The sequence below is a fragment of the Dermacentor albipictus genome, chromosome 1, assembly GCF_038994185.2.
Source record: "Dermacentor albipictus isolate Rhodes 1998 colony chromosome 1, USDA_Dalb.pri_finalv2, whole genome shotgun sequence".
Lineage (NCBI taxonomy): Eukaryota > Metazoa > Arthropoda > Arachnida > Ixodida > Ixodidae > Dermacentor > Dermacentor albipictus.
Window position 1 is genome coordinate 263,641,633 of NC_091821.1, and position 17,691 is coordinate 263,659,323.

The 17,691-nt window shown below is 48.0% G+C and overlaps 1 protein-coding gene across 1 annotated transcript in view; it reads right to left on the bottom strand.

Annotated features, from left to right (window-relative positions):
• The window catches only part of LOC135902910 (cell adhesion molecule Dscam1-like), a 121,481-nt gene that overhangs the window by 94,754 nt on the left and 9,036 nt on the right, over positions 1-17,691 (bottom strand). The gene's annotated exons all lie outside the window — the stretch shown is intronic.

A 17,691-nucleotide genomic window follows, 5' to 3' on the forward strand; every position in this document is an offset into this window, starting at 1 on the left:
CCGTCCTCTTAATTGTCATCACACAAATGCCACGCGGAAAGGCTTCAGCAGGCGTGCAGTGCTTGCCAATCTGGCCTCTGTAATCCTCAGACGCCAAATATAGGACGGGTGGAACAAAAGCGGTGAGGTCACGAATTTCCTCTGGCTCTGCCAAGTTTGCAGTCAGAATATTTACTCTGTTTGCGTAATGTATTAGTGCCTAGGAGTAAGAAAAAAAAACTTGTTGATTTCGCACTTGCTTGTATGTACCAGTCATGCTCATCGAATGTTTTTCTGCCCGTGTTATTCGGATCGGCGCCATCTTGCCCTTTACTGCCTTCAACTGCACACAGACAACTAGTCGCTTACTGTACCAAGGGGACAAACTTAGAAGATTGCAACTTAACCGACTGCAATTATGTCAGGACCAAAGATTGCGCTTTCCCATGCTGTAGTACAGCATCTACGCGCCGAAATATATAACAAACTTGATTGATTGACACGCCGAATTCACTACAATCAAGAACATAAACATTTCAGAATATTTTTCTGGGATGACAATTATCGAAAGAAAGAAACATTTGCGCTATCAGGGAGATTGTCAGTGCGATTGTACGTGAGTAATGTGACAGTCGGTATGAGTACTATGAACAAGCGCAATCGCACGATCGCAAAAATCAGGGCGATCTTCAATCTCTGTCGGTGCATTTAGAACCAAGAGCAAACAAACAAACCATGTTAAACTTGCTTTGATCCTCTAACTTTCCGAACTTATTTAAATTTTACTTTTCTGACACAAAAGTTTGGCATTACTTACACACATTTCTTTCTTTCTTTTTTTTTGCGTGGAAGAGCATGCACTCTCCGTAAATATAAGCTTGGTTGTTGCCTGTATATTGTTGGCGTTTTGCGATCGCCCGGCGACGTGTCCTCTGCTGACAAAATTGAAGTAGTTTCTCATGTTCTGCCCGATATCAATATTTTCCGTTCACTCCGCAGTAGCGCCCGTGTGATACAACAAAAGGCTAAATTGATTGAATATTCGCGTTCGGTAAATTCAAATATTCGAATGGCATATGTTAGGAGTGGAATGTTCGGCTCGTAGCCTGCACACAAAAAAAAAGACAGTGAAAACCTTTCAATACACGCGCCGCCGTATCTCGTGGGTTATGCCGAAGTATGTGCGCGCGACGGGCCTCCATAACGTGGCTAGGCTCAAAGTTACGCAGTGAAAGGGGGGGGGGGGGGGCAGTTGCCTCCACTCTAGATATGAGAGCACGATGCATTAGAAATTTAATTTTGTCCGGCTTGAGCGGTGGTAAAATATTCAAGCGGACCTTCCGGTGGAAATTTATAATGACTGAAGCGGCAATTTTTGACAAAAAAAAAAGCGCAATTGAGTTTGCAGAAAGCCTAAAGGCACTTATTTTTTCCTTCCGAAGGCTCTACAGAATCTATATCAGATCGCCTGTGAAGTTGCACTTCCTGGCGACTAACGTCAATTGAATTCCCGCAAGCAATCTCATCTCAGTCAGTGTAGTATAATAGATCGAAGCAAACAGGATTGTTAAGTGCCTCTGTCTGTAGACAGTGTATACAGGGTGTTTTTTTTTTACCTGCGCCACATTTTTTGAACATCGCCTATGGCAGAAAGCAACTTCTAATCCTTTATCTAAACTACTCCGTGAGGCGGCCATTACTTCTACGAGAAATCAAAATGTTCATTTGATTATTAACGTAATTACGCTAATTAACCTTTTGATTAATTACTTTACGACACATATTTCAATCTAGGAATTATGGTATATAGGTGAGTTCGCCAGGCGTATCCACTTGGAGCGAATCCTTTGGACAGCACCAGTTCCGAGATATTAATTTTCAAAGTGTCCGTCGAAATGCAACGTCGAAGTGCTGCAACGAAATGTTTGCCATCTGTAACGCACAGTTGCATCCCACGAATAGGTTCCAAGGGGGCTTGCCGAGGGTGTTAATCATCCACCGTATTATGGGGCCCTATAACGTAAAACTATTCCAATATGTTTTTATTCCAATCTTCTGACGTCAAATGTGCGTAACTGCCGACGCAAGCATCGGGCGGTGTTCCAAAGGGTTGTCTAGAGCCCAATCAAACGCTCTCCTCGTTCATAGGAGGTCACTTTTGTATGCTTGAAAAACGAATAACATTACCTACACTGAGCGACTTGTCTTATTTAATTGGCTGAGAAGAGGCGAGGCGCACGCTCAAGTGGACAGGGATTCGATGGGGCCGAGCCACTGCACTGAAAGTCGATAACCGGATCAAGAGGGTGTTGCCGGTGTCTGTGGTTGATCCGTTTTTCCTTACTTAGCTTGCGGCGGCTTGTCGAAAATCGGGGCGGCATGCAACGGAAGCTTAAGAATGACGCTGAAACGGATCTTCAGCAAAGAAGAGTTGGCAGAACGAGGTCGTAAACGTGCCGAAAGTGCTCGAAAATGTTACACGGCTACGCAAAAAGTTTTATTGCACGCAATTAAACCCATGCTCTCCGGCAGGTGCGAGTCGCAGTGCCTGAGCGATCCGCGGCAGTCATCTTTTATTCCTTTCGGAACGGGGCAGCCTGCGGTTATTCCGAAGAAAATCCAGTTTTGTTCGGCATATTAATGCACCTTCATCGCGTACACGTCACTTTGACGCGGTGAGTTTTTGCGGTTTTGTGACGTCGCGTGACAGGCAGGTGAAGTGGGTGCAGCCCTAAAACTTTTGATCAATAGCCGAATGATAATAGCGAAAAGGGGTCGAATCACAAAGAACTATTTTTCTTTTGTTCGATCAAATCATGCAGTATCAGTGTGTGCACGTCGTATCAGATTGGGGCCTATCACGGTTTTCGTGACATCGCGTGACAGACAGGTTAGGTGGGGTGGTCCAAAAAAGTTTTTGACCAATCGGGGAGGGCTGGTTGCAGAATTGGAATAGAAAAGTTTGGATTAGTTTTACGTTATAGCGCCCATGGTCTAAAAAGTGCTTATCATGCAGGTGTACACTGCGGAGCTGGAAAAGGAAGGGAAGATGACTTTGTGCACGCAGAAAAGAAGACCGTTTGAGTGTGACAGGAAGATGCCACATACTTATAAACACCTCTACGTCGAAATACTTACGGTGATGCTTCCTTTGGCAGTGCTAAAATAACAAAATATGTTGTCTCCGCACACGCCCATAATCTAGATGAACAGATGGCAGTTGCTCAAAATTAGCTACACATTTACGCAAAACACGCAGCTAGTCACAGGAGTCACCGCTTCCTTGCAGAGCACACTGCTAGTTTCGCGACCACTGTGTTGTGTTGCTTGTTGCCTGCGTGCCGTTCGCAGTGCATTCCACGTAGACTGTTTCTCAATGATTTATTGTTATGTTGTTAACAGTATGCACACGATGTTTGATGTAGACAGAAGCATCCTCAAGTACTGGAGTAAACTCGCTCTACTTTGGAAGCACCTGTAAGCGATATGAGTGCCCAAAACTTTTGGTTATGATGCTGTTCTCTGTGAATAACGCAACCTTGCAAGACTAGCTGTCTCTCAGCATAGCGAAGGTCTCAAATCCGGCAAGACTGATACCTTCAGGTGGCGTGCGAGGGTTTATAGGTGAGCTGCCGACTCGTAAAAAAAAAGTTCGCGGGCTACGTGACACCATCAGTCAAAAGGATGCATCCACAACCATGGCCAAGCATGGCGCTGGCTAACGCTGTCTGGGTTAGATCTTGTACACATATACCCAAGGATGTGGACGTGGAAACAGCCGCCGCCGTAGCACAATTGGTAGGGCAGCGCACGCCTAATGCAGAGGCTGCGAGTTCAGCTCCCACCGACGGCAAGTCTTGTTGTCGCTCTCTTTCATTTCTTATTATTTTATGATTTCTACACTTGGAGCTACACACAACTTTCCGTATGCTTTCATTCGCCTCATTTTCTGATGTATTCATACGGTTGTGATTAAGAAAAAATCGGGCTCCTCGGCTTCTCTTCCCGTTTCTTGGCAAGCATTTTCCCGAGGTCATCGAAGGTGTGGTCGCGCGGGAGACCATTTGGGCCACGCGCCATGCGTCAGCCCGCTTCCAGTGCTACGCGTTAAAGGGCCTAACACTTTTGTTGTGGCATGGCATGAAACATACGTAAAACTGTTTTGTACCTTCAGCAAAGTGGATTCCTGAAGAAACGTTTTTTTTTCTACCTTCTTTCTTTTTTCTTGATACATTGCTGCAAAAAACACGTTTTACCTTTCCTTATGAAATAACGTAAGGGTGTATTGTTTGTCATATTTATTAAAATGTAAAATAATAATAATAATAATAATAATAATAATAATAATAATAATAATAGTTCTGGATTGTTATGTTTAGCGCCGTCCCCCCCCCCCCCCTTCTACGTCTAACATTAAATGAATTTCTAAATTTTATAGTACAACACTGAGCGGTCTTAGGGTGAAAATTATTCTAGGTGAGTGCTTCCAGAAAATATAGCGTAATCTACACAGTGAACTGCAGCATGATTGAAAGACTGGAAACGAGGGCCAACGTATGCGCCCCCGTCTCTTTTCTTTCGACCAGGACGCTTTCGGGCGACTCGCGCGCCCGCCCACTAATGTGGATGTTCTCCGCAGCGCTCGCCCGCGGTGCCGAACGTTTCGGCGCCGGTGCTCTCGGTGCGGGGCGGCGCTCCTCAGCAGCCGTCCCGCTGAGTAGCCTCCGCGCCGAACGCGCGCGCCCGATCTCCATATCGACCCAGGCCGCCAAGCCGGGCGCGTAGCGGCTGCTGCATGGGAATCCACAACACACGTGAAGAAAACGAAGCGGCACACGGGGCCTCAATTCGATCTCCCGATAATCGGGAGACCTCTCATAAATTATGCACGACCGCCGTCGCCGCCGCCGCCGCCGCTGCCGTCGACGACGAAGCGTGGCCAAGCAGTGGAACCTCATGCAGCGCACCCCCTCACCTCCCCCGGCGCACAAGATTGGCAGCGCCGCGCGTCGGACAACCAACACCTCGACGATTCCATTTCGATATGAGATCCTCTTCGCGGCCTGCGCAGTACCGCCCGCATGGCCAGCACTATGCCATTCGACTCTCAAACTTCTTTTTTATGCCCCCTCTCGGGCCACCGATCCGTGGGTCTAGCCTGGCAGTGCCGTTCTCGTGGTCCTGCTGTCACCGGCCGATGCTATTTGACCACGACGTCGCCGTATGCAGAACAGGGGAGCCATGCCGCTGGAGCGGCCGTCCAGAAGGTTCGATTGCGCCGGCTCAGCTGTCGTTTTATTCGGCGCTGATTCTGATTCACTCCCCCCTTTCTTACCCCCGCGCTCGCAGACACCCCGTTCCCGTCTTTATGTCCCTCCTTTTTATTTTTTTCCAGCCCACGGCACGTCCTGGGAACGAAATACACCCGCCATATTTCGCATCCGGTCTCCGACTTCTAAGCTGTTTGACCGACAGACGGCAAAATTGCGGCCGCCATTGCAGCAGACGCCATGCGAAAGAGCAATGGCGTGCAGTGTAGGTGTCCGGAGCGCTGCCTAGAGAGCTCCGTGTTCCTCTCTTTGTCCGCAAGAACAATAAGCGGATCAAGTGCGGAACTTTCTCGTAGAGCGCGTTAGATCCGTATCCCGTTTTTATTTCCCTTATTTATAGCACTTCAGAGACATTGCCTTTTTCCAGTCGTACACGTGTTTATCACCAACTTAGTTTTTAGTGCTATTGCTTATAATGAACCAGCCTTAACTTGACCATTTCACTATTCTCGGAAATGTAATTTCTAGTTTCAAGGGCTCTTTTCTGTGCTGTAACGTTCACAGCGCGCCTTGTTAATCCTACATGCCGCATTAATCTTTTACCGTCTTGTTGGTTAGGTCTGTTTTTATTAACATGCGTAATTTTTCGAGTCATAGGCTAACATACTGATACTAAACATGAGTGTTCCGAATGGCCCTTTATGTAAACGATAACATGATATATTGAACTGCAGTATGTTAAGAGGAACAATTAGCTCAGGAGCTCTTATTTAAATACGTGGAACTGAGAAATATTTTCTCCCAACAACTGCACCGGTTTTTAATGAATACTCTTGCGTTTAAAAGGAAATCTTAAGATTAGTAACTCTATAAAGAGGGCAGTTTGAATTCTTGCGATACATAAAGAAAAAAGGAAAAGTGCAAATTTCAATGAACTCAACTATCAATTTTAGAACTCTGTAACTCAGCAACAGAAGACGATTATACACCACTCTGGCATATACCACTAATTTGTAAGGCCTTTGCAGCACAAGCATTGAAACGATTTCACGTAAGCTGTAAATTCATACCTGAAACGTCTCCGCTTTAAACGGACGCATCTTACAAAATTGCGATATTTGTTTTTGGTGCAGAGTTAAGCATTTTAACTTTCGTGCTTGTATTTTTTTAACTTACGACTTACCTGCAATTTCTTGTAAAAAAATTCGAGGCCGTAAATCAAAAGCACGTTTTATAGAGTCGCTAGAAATGACCTTTCTCTCTTAAATACTACAAACTTTATTCAAATCGGTCAAGCAGTTGTCTCATAAAAGCACAGGTATTCGAATAGGTGTAATCGGAGTTCGCCGAGCTAAAGTAGAAAAGGCAGTAAAGATGTATCCGTACCATAAACAAACAACACCTTCCGTCCCGCATGATAAAATTCATGTAATGACAACTGGTAGAAGTACTCCTCATTATCATGTTGAGGGACTATATGAATTCAAATTTCGTTGCACGTTAGTGTTCGGGTGGAGTTAAGCAACAAAATGACCACATGCCTGAACATCGTAGTACCTAAGAACTCCTGCAGTGAAAGGGCAGCTAATTTGGATCGCAATAACATCTAAGTGTAGCGCGCAGGTAATATGCATGCATTGAATCTGTCGATGTGTGAGGGAAAACATCGTGACACCATGTTGAAGAAAATAAAACGAAATACGCGATTCGGGAAGCCTTGCAGATTGTCGTGATTCGCTATAATGTACAATCTCTCTATTTACAACATGTCTCTACATGTAAAAATGACTGCTGCAATGCAGTATGTGCTATCTCTCTCTCTCTCTCTCGCACACACATACACACAAGCACCCACGACCGCACACCCACCCACGCACACACACACACGCACACACACACACGCACACACACACACGCGCACACACACACGCGTGCACTCACGCACAACATTGTCTTACTCTGGAGCTGTTCTTAAGAGAGCAGCTAGATGCCAGTTAATCTAGATGTCGGGCATGTTATTAGCGATGATAGAAGCGAATGACAAAGACCACTTACGACCGAAAAGGTTTGCGTATTTTGCCTTAGACAGGTGGAAGGAATAATAATGTCATGACTGTTTCAGTAAGGGTTTGCTTTTGGAGTAAGGTGAAAGTGGTTTTGAATGTTGAATCTATTTGGGGAAGCTAGGTTTGTTAGCGGGAGGGTCGGCAGTATGTGTCAGGCAGAAGAACGCCAATACGAGGCACAAGACGCAGAATTTTCCGGAATTAGCTGAGGTAAGGAGTATTGGTTACTGCTCATGCAAAAAAAAAAGGAAAAAGAAAAACCCTTAGGAAAGGGAGTCTATGCCGTACCACACGCTTTACAAGTGCCATGATCGAATACCGCATACCAGTAAAACAAGCGAGGTAAAGCGCGACGTTCTTCCGTTACACGCACCTACTTTCGCGGCAAACGTACATGCGAAGGACACAAAACAAATCCGCCAGCGCTAAGGACAGCAGCATTACATCGATCATATAAGGAAACAAGGTGGAAGGGTAGTTCTTGTATAGTGATTTTTGGCAAACAAGGCATGCATTTTCTGTTCTCGGCCGATAACAGTAAGCAACGTGTACAGCGCCGGCTGAATCATTCATGAGTTCTGACCAGGTGACAGCGCGTCCGGAGTTGTTCGATCTGTGCCTCGCTCGGTGTGCGCCGTCCGTGCAACGTCTACGACCTCCCAGATTGGTCTGCGCTGTGGCGGAACAAATGACTGGATGACGTCGCCGTGGCTTCTCCGCCCCCGTATTTCTCCAGTACCCCCCCCCCCCCTTCCCTTTCCCCCCCTTTTTTCCAGCTATAGAAATGAATAATATTCACCGAGGCCACGGCACCATTGCGGACATCGGAATATAAGCAATTGCCAATGCCGAAGCTGCGGACATTCTTCTTTCTTTATGCATGTGCAACCTAACACACTACCAAGTTTATGCATTTGTCTTCGACTGCAGGAAAACCCCCGAGCAAAAGCAACGAAATCACCACGGAACGACTGAGCAATAGAGAGCGTTAGGCGAGGCCATTGCTTCACTTCATTGATGTCTTTTAGAAACCCAGAGTAACACATGTGCAGGCCTGTCAAAGAAGGCTTGTGAAGCTGCGGTATGCAAAAACCATGCCATCTCGTCTGCGATGTGTCGAAGAATAATCGACCCAAAGGTAAAAATTAGCTACTAGTAAACGACAAAGCTGATCTAGCGTGTGTTTGTGTTCTTTGTACATCCACGGCACCGTCCTGGAAACTGACCACGGAACGAATCCACCCAGCGCGCAAAACTTTGTGTGAGGTTGGCGCTTTGTTCGTTGCATTGATCGAATGTCGCTGCCACTATACAAGCTAGCCGCGGAGCGCCGACAGGCTGTAGAAACGTTTTTACGTTTGGATCGACTGCTGTGTGAAGGAAGCCTCTAACCTCCTCGCACCGGCTTACTTCGCAGACCCTGGGCCATTTTGTCAAGTAACGGGGATAGCTTCATTGACCCATAAAACCCATGGCGCATAGGACCCACCTCATTGTTGTTCACTCATTTGGCTTGAGAATTGGCAATTATATGACGGGTAACTTTTAGGTGAGTATTTTCAAAGCTCATGTCTACGCAATGTTCTACCATTCATGGCATGTGAACAGAAAGAAGAATGACATTCCACATGTCGCTTGTTGGGAGTCCAAAGTGCAATTTAATGCTATAGCCTCTTAGGCGCATGGGTATGGAGGCGAAAGCGCGCCAAGGCCATTCACACTAAAGGTGCCCTCGAATAGCATTACATGGAAGTGCAATGTCGCAGACACGGCGAATAATTGCCGTGCACTCGATTCAGCCGATGAACGGAGAACAGTGGCATCATCAATGTCAAAGGCATGACACGCATTTAGTACAGACACATTAGCCGCGTTTACATGAATGCGACAGTGTCGCATCGCATCGCATTTCTAGCGCATCACATTCATGTAAACAGCAGTAATGCGCTAGGAAGGCGCATCGCATTAATGCGCCCGGCGAGGGTACGGGCGCGAGTCGACTCTCGCGGAGCATGTGAACGCAGGATCGTCGCATTAGGAATGATGGGAGGGAATTAGCCATCAACATGGCGGCGGTCCCGGCTGCCGGCTTCGAATTGAATTTGGCGTTGCTTTTGTAAAATGCACTTCGTTCGCAGCAAATGATTGTGTAAACGGCTTTCGCTTAGTCTCAGGCCGCTTCGACGATAGAGTATTATGGATACCCTTGTGGTGTTTTCGAGATCGCTTCTCGTTTCGAACGAGTCGAAGCCTAACGAAAGAAACATTCGAGATATCAGCGCTACCTATCGCTAGAGTCGGAAAATAGCCGCAATGACAGCATATGGCCTCTGAGATCCGAAGATCTCGCTGGCCAACTAAAGCTGCAAAACACGTGCGCGGCTTTGCGTCCGCTCCACTATAGCGTACGCTAAACTAAAACTCTCTATTTCTCGGCACTCAACCACCTACGTGCACTCGGCCTACTACCGGAAACCAATTACACCGGAAGTCGGTTGCACTTCTCTTATACGACACCATGTGGCGCTACGTTCTCGCGAGAGTTAAGGCGCTACATGTAAACGGCGTCGCATCGCCTTTCCCCAATGCGCTTAGAAATGCGATGCGCCACTGTCGCATTCATATAAACGGGGCTATTCTCTACATTCGGGTCGCCACTCCGTTCCCGGGTATTCGGGGAAAGTAGAATTCTCCTCATAAAGGTTATGCTGTGGGTTCCGTCTGCAGTGTAACGACTACTCGCAAACTCTGCGTGGCCTACTGTATTGGCACGCAACATGCACCAGCGCTTACTGACCGCTGAAGTTTGAATAAGCGTCGCACGCAACGCTCGGAGGCCCACGCCACGTCTCATGGTCTCTCCCTGTAGTCGCTATATTTCTTGTAGTCACGAGAAATATGCCGCCACGTTAGCAGATAAGCAGAAAAATAACCCCGCCACAGACGGGCTATGCACACCACTTCGATTTCTGGTTCAGTGCGGCGCCATGCAGAATGCGCTTGACTGATGGGATCAGTGGCGTAGCAACAGGGGGGGCCGGGGGGCCGTGGGCCCCGGGTGCACGGGGCCAGTGGGGGGGGGGGGGGGGTGTCATATAGGTCTGGCACCCGAAAATTGTCGATATCCTCGCCTTCCTCGACTACACCCGGGCGGGGGGGAGGGGGTGACAGAAGCGCTAAGGGCCCCGGGTGCCAGACGACCTAGCTACGCCACTGGATGGGATACCTTAGTTCTATTATCGATCTATCTCGCTCTCTCCACGTGCATGGCCAGTTGTGCCTAACCGTCCGTGTACATATACCGCCAATGTGCGCGACGAGCAAATCGTTCGGCTTCAAACGCCCATAATTTGGCTGAAAAACTGCGCTTCTTGGGTTGTTTAAATAGACGTTTTAACGCAGTGAAGCTTATCTTGAGATACAAATAACCGAACAATGGGTTAAGTTATTAGATGGTGGTATTACGGTTACACGAAACCCTTTAAATATGGGAAAGTGATTTTCTCACGACGTTTAGTTTCCCGAAAACTTGGCGCAACGACACAATCGGAATTATGTTCCCTGTTTTGAGCATAATGTGCGTTTGTGTAGACTGGCTAACACATGCTGACGGCTGGAGACTCGCTTCAGTGATTCCGGGTCGTAGAGTGTTGCAAAAATTATTACGTTTGAAATGGCCGCGAAAAATGCAGATGGCTTTGCTATGTCTCGCAGGCGGCTAGCCCTTCAAGCTGGTGAATGTTTGGGCTTCGCGCGGAATAGAGACTGTCGACTTTCAAGGCTTGCATTCTGCGATGCAAGGTATGTTGCATTGTGCGTTGCGCTCGACGAATGAGGGGCAAACAATGGGAATTCAGAGCACAGAAGCGACTGCGCATAGCAAATCATCTATACGAGAGACTCACGTTGGTTAGAGGCTAGCGAATGTGCGTTTAAAGTGTTTCATGACATAAGTAAATACGCCGCCGGCCGACGTGATGGTCAAAGGACAGAAGTGAAACAAAGGACAATGCAAGGAGAGAACAGGAAGAAAATGATGAGCATAAAGTCAGCACATAGAAAGGGAGCAGCATAGATATAGGAACACACGCAGGCCTGTGATATTCAAGAGGAAGCAAAAAGCAACAGATACAGTGGACTACGTCGTCTATTAGAGCGACATATGGTGGACTCCAATTAAGGAAAAGAGAAGTGTACCTTAGAAAGACGAAAGCCATACAAAGTTCAGGGTTTAAGGAAGTTGTATGTGGGTGGGCGTGATTGGGGACGTCATAGTATCGGGAGAGGTCGTTTTGATGCATTTAGGCTAGCTATAACAATAATGATACCGCGCAGTGAATTATCCAAGGCCCGAATGAAGTATGTCGCGATGCGTTTATCACGTAGCCTTAACACTAACGTGAAGTGGCGTGCCTATAAAATTACACCACATTTAAGTGAAATTTCTCATTTTCCCCACGTATACACTCGGACAAGCGTTATATTTCCTTTCTCTATTGGCTGTCAGCAATAACGCCGTGCGCCGCCTTTCGATGAAAGGAGGAAGCTAAAAATGTCAGTCACATGACAGAGACATCGCGCGGTACTGCTGCTGCCGGACGCGAGCGGTACGGTATCTCGTCATCGGGAGAATGAGCCGCGAAGGTGCAGTATACATGTAAGAGAACCGGCATTCTTGTCGGTTTGCCGAGGTATTGCCAAAGTTATTCTGCCAAAGTATTTACATAATTTTGGTGTATTGACCCAGATGGATGGCAAGTGCCTTTTTTGTTGCATTGCTTAAAAAAGAAGAAGAAAATGAAAATATACGTAAATTATTCTTTTTATATCCGATAATTCCATGCGGTTTTTATATAAGATGCTCATCTCTTCACGCAGGATAATTAGATACACGGGTCATGGGGCACGTTGTCTTTTGTCTTTTTTGTTAGGGTAAGTTGCACTTTTGGATGGCGCGTAGAAGCTTCGAACCAAATCCCCCAGTGCTTGGCATCCCTCGCGCGTTTGGTATAACCAGACTTGCATGCGAGCCAGCTCAGTATTTTGCTTGCGTTACTTCTCTTCAGAATTGGTAGGTCACTGCCGTGTAATAAATTGCATTTGGTTTCGTCACGTTTGGGCTTTGATGAATTTTCATCGGGCTCAGACCCTCTTTCCATAAATCTTCGAAACTCGGCGCGCGCCCACTTGTAATTTCCATAACTGTGCCGATGCGATCTCTTTCTTAAACTCCGTTCTCCACACAAAGGATCATCCAAAAGTCGTATGCCTGAAAGTGAGCGCCACGTGACTACTTTGCATAACAAAGACTTTGTCCTCAAGTGAGGTCGACAGACCAAAACGGAGTGGATGAAGACGACGTTTGCACCCGGAAAGCTTTCCCGTGTCAGCTCCTTTATGCATTTCATACGCGTGCCCGAAGATCAAACCTCGACTTGCAAATCAGATTCATGAACTCTTCGCAAGGTGCGCTGACGACCCCATGATTAAATTGCAGGAGCTGATGGCGTAGAGAGGGAAACGGGTAATTTCAGCGAAATCAACCAATTTAAACTTGAAAAAACATGAAATTACTGTCTCGCTTTCTGCTTTCCATGTACGGATAGCGGCCCTTAATGCACGATACAGAAATGAGAGAGAGGAGACCGCTTAGATCTTAGATGGAATCACAAAGACCAATATAGAAAGCTCGCGGCCACTACAGCGAATTATTTGAACTGCCGCGTCACGTGATGCTATTCGGTGTCAACGTCCCGTAGCAAACTGCGAATGTATCTACAGTCACGCGCTTCTTCGGGATTAAGGTACCTGTATACCTGAGACACTTCGTACGAGCTTTTCGTAGAATCAGGTTAGCGCAGCTCTGCTCGTTAGTCCTGATGCAGCGAAGAACTGCGAAGGAGCTACTTCGTATACCGCTAGCGAACGCGTACATAGAAGCTTTATGCGCCCGATGCTCTTCCACAACGTCCAAAGTTATATATAGAATTCTACAGTTATCGAGCGTGTTGGAGTACACCTGATGCAGAAGTAATTACCTGACTTGAGTTTTAAGCCTAAAGCAACCAGTTAATCCGTTGCGCAAAGCCGATACGGCAAGTTCGAAAACGACACGATACAGCTTGCTACGACGTTGAACAGAATGCAGATTCGTTCCGTAGGGTATATTTATGCACCCATTATTCGCGCTCCACCACTCTCGAAATGAGGCAGGTACCAAACAAAAGCTCGTGCGAAGAGAGTGGGTGGAGTTCTATTTCAAGCAATATTCGGCGTCAGACAGGTGTCAAACCACCCAGCCGTGAAACAGCTCGCGTCGTGAAACACCGAGTCTGAGCGCGCTGCGCGACCGTGTCTCGGATCAAAGAAACGACGTATAGCTGGAGTGTGTGCCTTGCGATGGCAACGCACGTCGCGGGAAAAGCGGGCACGAAAAGGTCGCGCGGCGCCGCGTGCGCAGAACGAGAAAGTTTCTCCTTCGAACTGTAGATACGGGGATCCAGGCAAATTCGTCATGCGCACTTGTCGAGACTATTGTCACAAGACGTCACTGCGGTGTGGTGAAGAAATGGGGACGTAAAGAGCACGTATGGCGGGGGTCTTTTTGTTTGTTAAAATTCTTCCTTTTCGTGTAGCCAGCACGCAGTGTTTCTGAGAAAGGGCTACTCATACCTTGCTGGAAAGTTACTTCAAAAGGGATTTGACTCCGTGAGCAAAATAAAGGAGGTCGGCTCGCGCTGTCGCGCAAACAAAGTCTGCCTCGAAAGCGCCGCGAGCCAAGCACCTGACAGAGACAGTCGTCACCGCTGGGAAACCGTGTACAGGGCGCAGCGATCGTTTTGCGCTAGACTGCCGGCTCCGCTGCGGAATAGTTAAACCAGCGAACAAAGCGAGACAGAGAAAGGCACAGAAACACGCGCGAGAAGTAACGGCTGAGACGAAACTACTTGTGTTCCCGTTATTTCCTGCGGGGAGTCGGCGGCGGAAGCCCGTTTGGTGTCGCCTCGGGACATTCCGCGGTCCGGGAATCGCGAGGCTGCCGGGATTGTTCGCTCTTCCCTCCTCTCCTCGCGCGTCGTTGTCTCGCGCATGGCGCGCGCGGCGCGCATGTTCTGCACTGGCGCCAGAAGCAGTTGTCGCGTCGCTGTCTTTGTCTCGCGTACTCTCGCGCGCAAAAACGCGCCACTGTTAGAAAGGTGGCGCCGATGAGAGCGCTTCTCGAGCACAGCTGCGGCGCGGGCTGGATCACAGAGGGTTCTAAAGCGGAGGGGGAGGGGGGGGGGGCGGTTCACGATACGTGCTGTTTTTGGGGGACCTTCTTTTCGTTGCTAACACCACGGTCCATCACTTGTACGCCCTCCTTTGTCGTGTAATAGCCGATTTCTCGCTGCTTTGGCCCCATGTGGACTGTTTCGCAAAATTCGGGTTCGACTCGATTTCGGAAAGCCGCCTTGTGGAAAGAGTATATAGTCATCATCCGATGCAATCACACCAAACAAGGTGTTAGAAGGTGGCGCCGAATTGAAAAAAAGATTTTTGTTTGAAAGTGATGTTTGCCATTCACCGGCCGCCTTTGCTAATAGTATGTAATACACCATCAGGATTGCCTGGAATTTTCTCTCATGGCAAATTACTGCGTGCCCGTTTTCGACAGCTTTTTTTTTCCGGGCGTCTGCTACACCGCCGACAAGCGCACCCGCGCTTGTCCATCAAAAGAATGGCAGAGAAATTTTCACGCATTCTTCTCACATTTCTGCAAGAGACAGGACTTATGGACACGTGGTGACATATTTGGCGCAAAAAGAGACGCTCAGGTGGAGCAGTTGCCGGCCAGGTCTGCCAGGCACCTTGCCTGTAGCAACATCACTACCACCACCCCCGCATTACAAAGTCGCGGAGTGTCTTTATTTCGATACTAATGAGGGAAGGAAAGAAAATAAAACTGCACAATAATTTGATCACATGGTTTCAAGGCAAGGCCAGCAGCACCCGCACATTTATCGGGATAATAACAGATCGCGCTGCACACGGTTGCAGCTGCGCTTCTAATACCGCACATAGGCTCAATATCAGCTCCCTCGGCAGCCGGTACCGTTTATACGGGGCTAGTCGACGATGTTGTCGAGTGCCAATCGGGGACGAAACACGCGCTCCCTTCGCATAGGATCACTGTCGAGGGCACAGAGAGCTATGAAAGCAGCTATGAAAAAGAGACGCTGAAAGAAGCCGTGGCTACCAACACTGCCGAATTGGCGACAACAAAAACTTGGCTACGTAATATCCTACGTGCAAATTTCGATACCTATCAAAATTTGACGTCGTAACAGCGTTCATCGCTTCTGCTTGGCTTCTCATCAGCTGGTAAAACACGATGATGCCAAGTCAAGGGTTCGTTATGCAGGTATTGGGGGCGAGGAGTTACGGAGTCGCCATCTGTCGGAAGCGCCTCCCTTGCGTAGTATGAGGGATCACGCGGCACGCTCCTCATAGGTTTCGCTCACGGCGCTCAATAAAAACACCACGCGGCAGCCTTCCTGGACATTTATGCAAGTACTCTCAAAACCTAGGAAGTTTTGGCGGTCTACATAATAATCTTGGGCAAACTGAAAACACGGAATTGTTTACTGACGCTATCTCTTTTCCGAATACGTACAGTGAACGCCACTGCGCGTGGTCGCCGCGATGGAGTCTCCCGAACCGGCTTCTCGCGTGAAAGGTAGGTAAACGCTGAGAGTAAACTACGTGAAATATGCTCTTATAGTGGGCTGTCTGTATAACCAAATGGTACATAACAGAATGAAGCCTCAATGCAGCGATCGCACGGGTTCGCTGCGACCGACTGCGCGTCTGCATGGATGTCCGCGCACAATATTTTGCTTTCGCCGTGAGCGCGTCTTTGCACCGTGCCGTGAGCTTTAGGCCGCAGCATATGAGCATTTGACAGTACAATAGCAACCATTGTTGCGTGTACGCTATCAGAACTGTTCAAAAATAATTCCGTTATAGAGACTTCGACGCCTACGGCGTCTGTGATGTGCCGTCGCGACGATTCAATGTTTTTTTTGTCTTCTAAATTTTTGGACATTTCAATATTATTTTTCAAGTTGCGTCGCACTGTATGTTTATCGCTATTCTCAGCGTGCGATTCCCCTCTGCTTCTTTTTCGTAATCCAGTGCATTAATTCATAACACAAACATGACCTATGTCATGCCTTTTTTTAATGTGCCTCTTACCGCTCCCTTTCCGTTCTAGTGAACTTACCAGTATCTAGCATCAAAAAGTTCATGGACCAAACCGTCATGACATTGGCCGGGCAGCGGGCGCGGGCGAGGGTCTCAGTGCGCGTTTTCAGCTACTCATCGAACATCGCGCAGTCCCGGCGCTGTTGCAGAAATCTTCTTCGCGGCTGTGCTTGCTGCATACCTGAGTTGTAGCCGATGGCTGTCTACCGGTTCTAAGCTCGCCAGCCAAGCTTCACGCAGCTCCTTGCCCTACGGCTACGTGTGAATAAGGCTGACACCGGGCTCCGTTGCGTACGTCCGGCAACTGCGACCCGCGAGCAGTTGCCCACCATGCTGCACGCCTCCAAAGGTACTTTCAAATGTTGTCAAGCAGACACTCAATGCGGTAAAGCCTCACCACTTAATCAGAACCGCGGCGCAGGTGGGTCTTTAAACTTTCGTTTTCAGCTCGCTTCGGTGCTTCCGAAGCAGCCGACGCGGCCGCTGTGTCCACGTTATCCCTCATGCCACGTCACGCCGACGGTGGCGCCAGCGCCAGTGGTGAGCTCGCCCCCAATAGCCGGCTGCATTCCGACATAGGCCAAATGCACAAAGGCGCGTACACTGCAATTTTTGAGCCCGGCAATAAATCATAGGTTGGCGATGTGAAGACCTGGAGCCGCTAAATACGGCGTCTGTCATAACCCAGGTGGCACCCGCCTGTCCTAACGCCGGTGGCACCTTACAGAAGTCAAGGCTAATCACTCGACATCACCACAATTATTGGAGCCAACGTCCCAATCAATGTACCAGCTTTATAAGAACGCGCGTTTAGGTGCACGTCAGAATACTACGCTGCTCCGCGCCGCAAAGCATATACCGGCTCGACATTCGAGCTGGTTTCGGGTCGAATCGGTTTAAGTCGTCACTCTTGCTTCACCGACGCACTTTGTGCGGAGCCGTCACTGCACGTATAGTACGAGACGAAGGTGGGGGTGGTATTAGAGGCGGACATTACTTGCACCAAAGATTTTAACGCATAATTGACTAACTAAAAAAATCACTAATTAAGTTTTTTAACTAATTACTTTATGGCACATATTGCAATTTACAAATTCTAGCCGGTGACTTCGCAAGGCGGATCCATTTGAAAA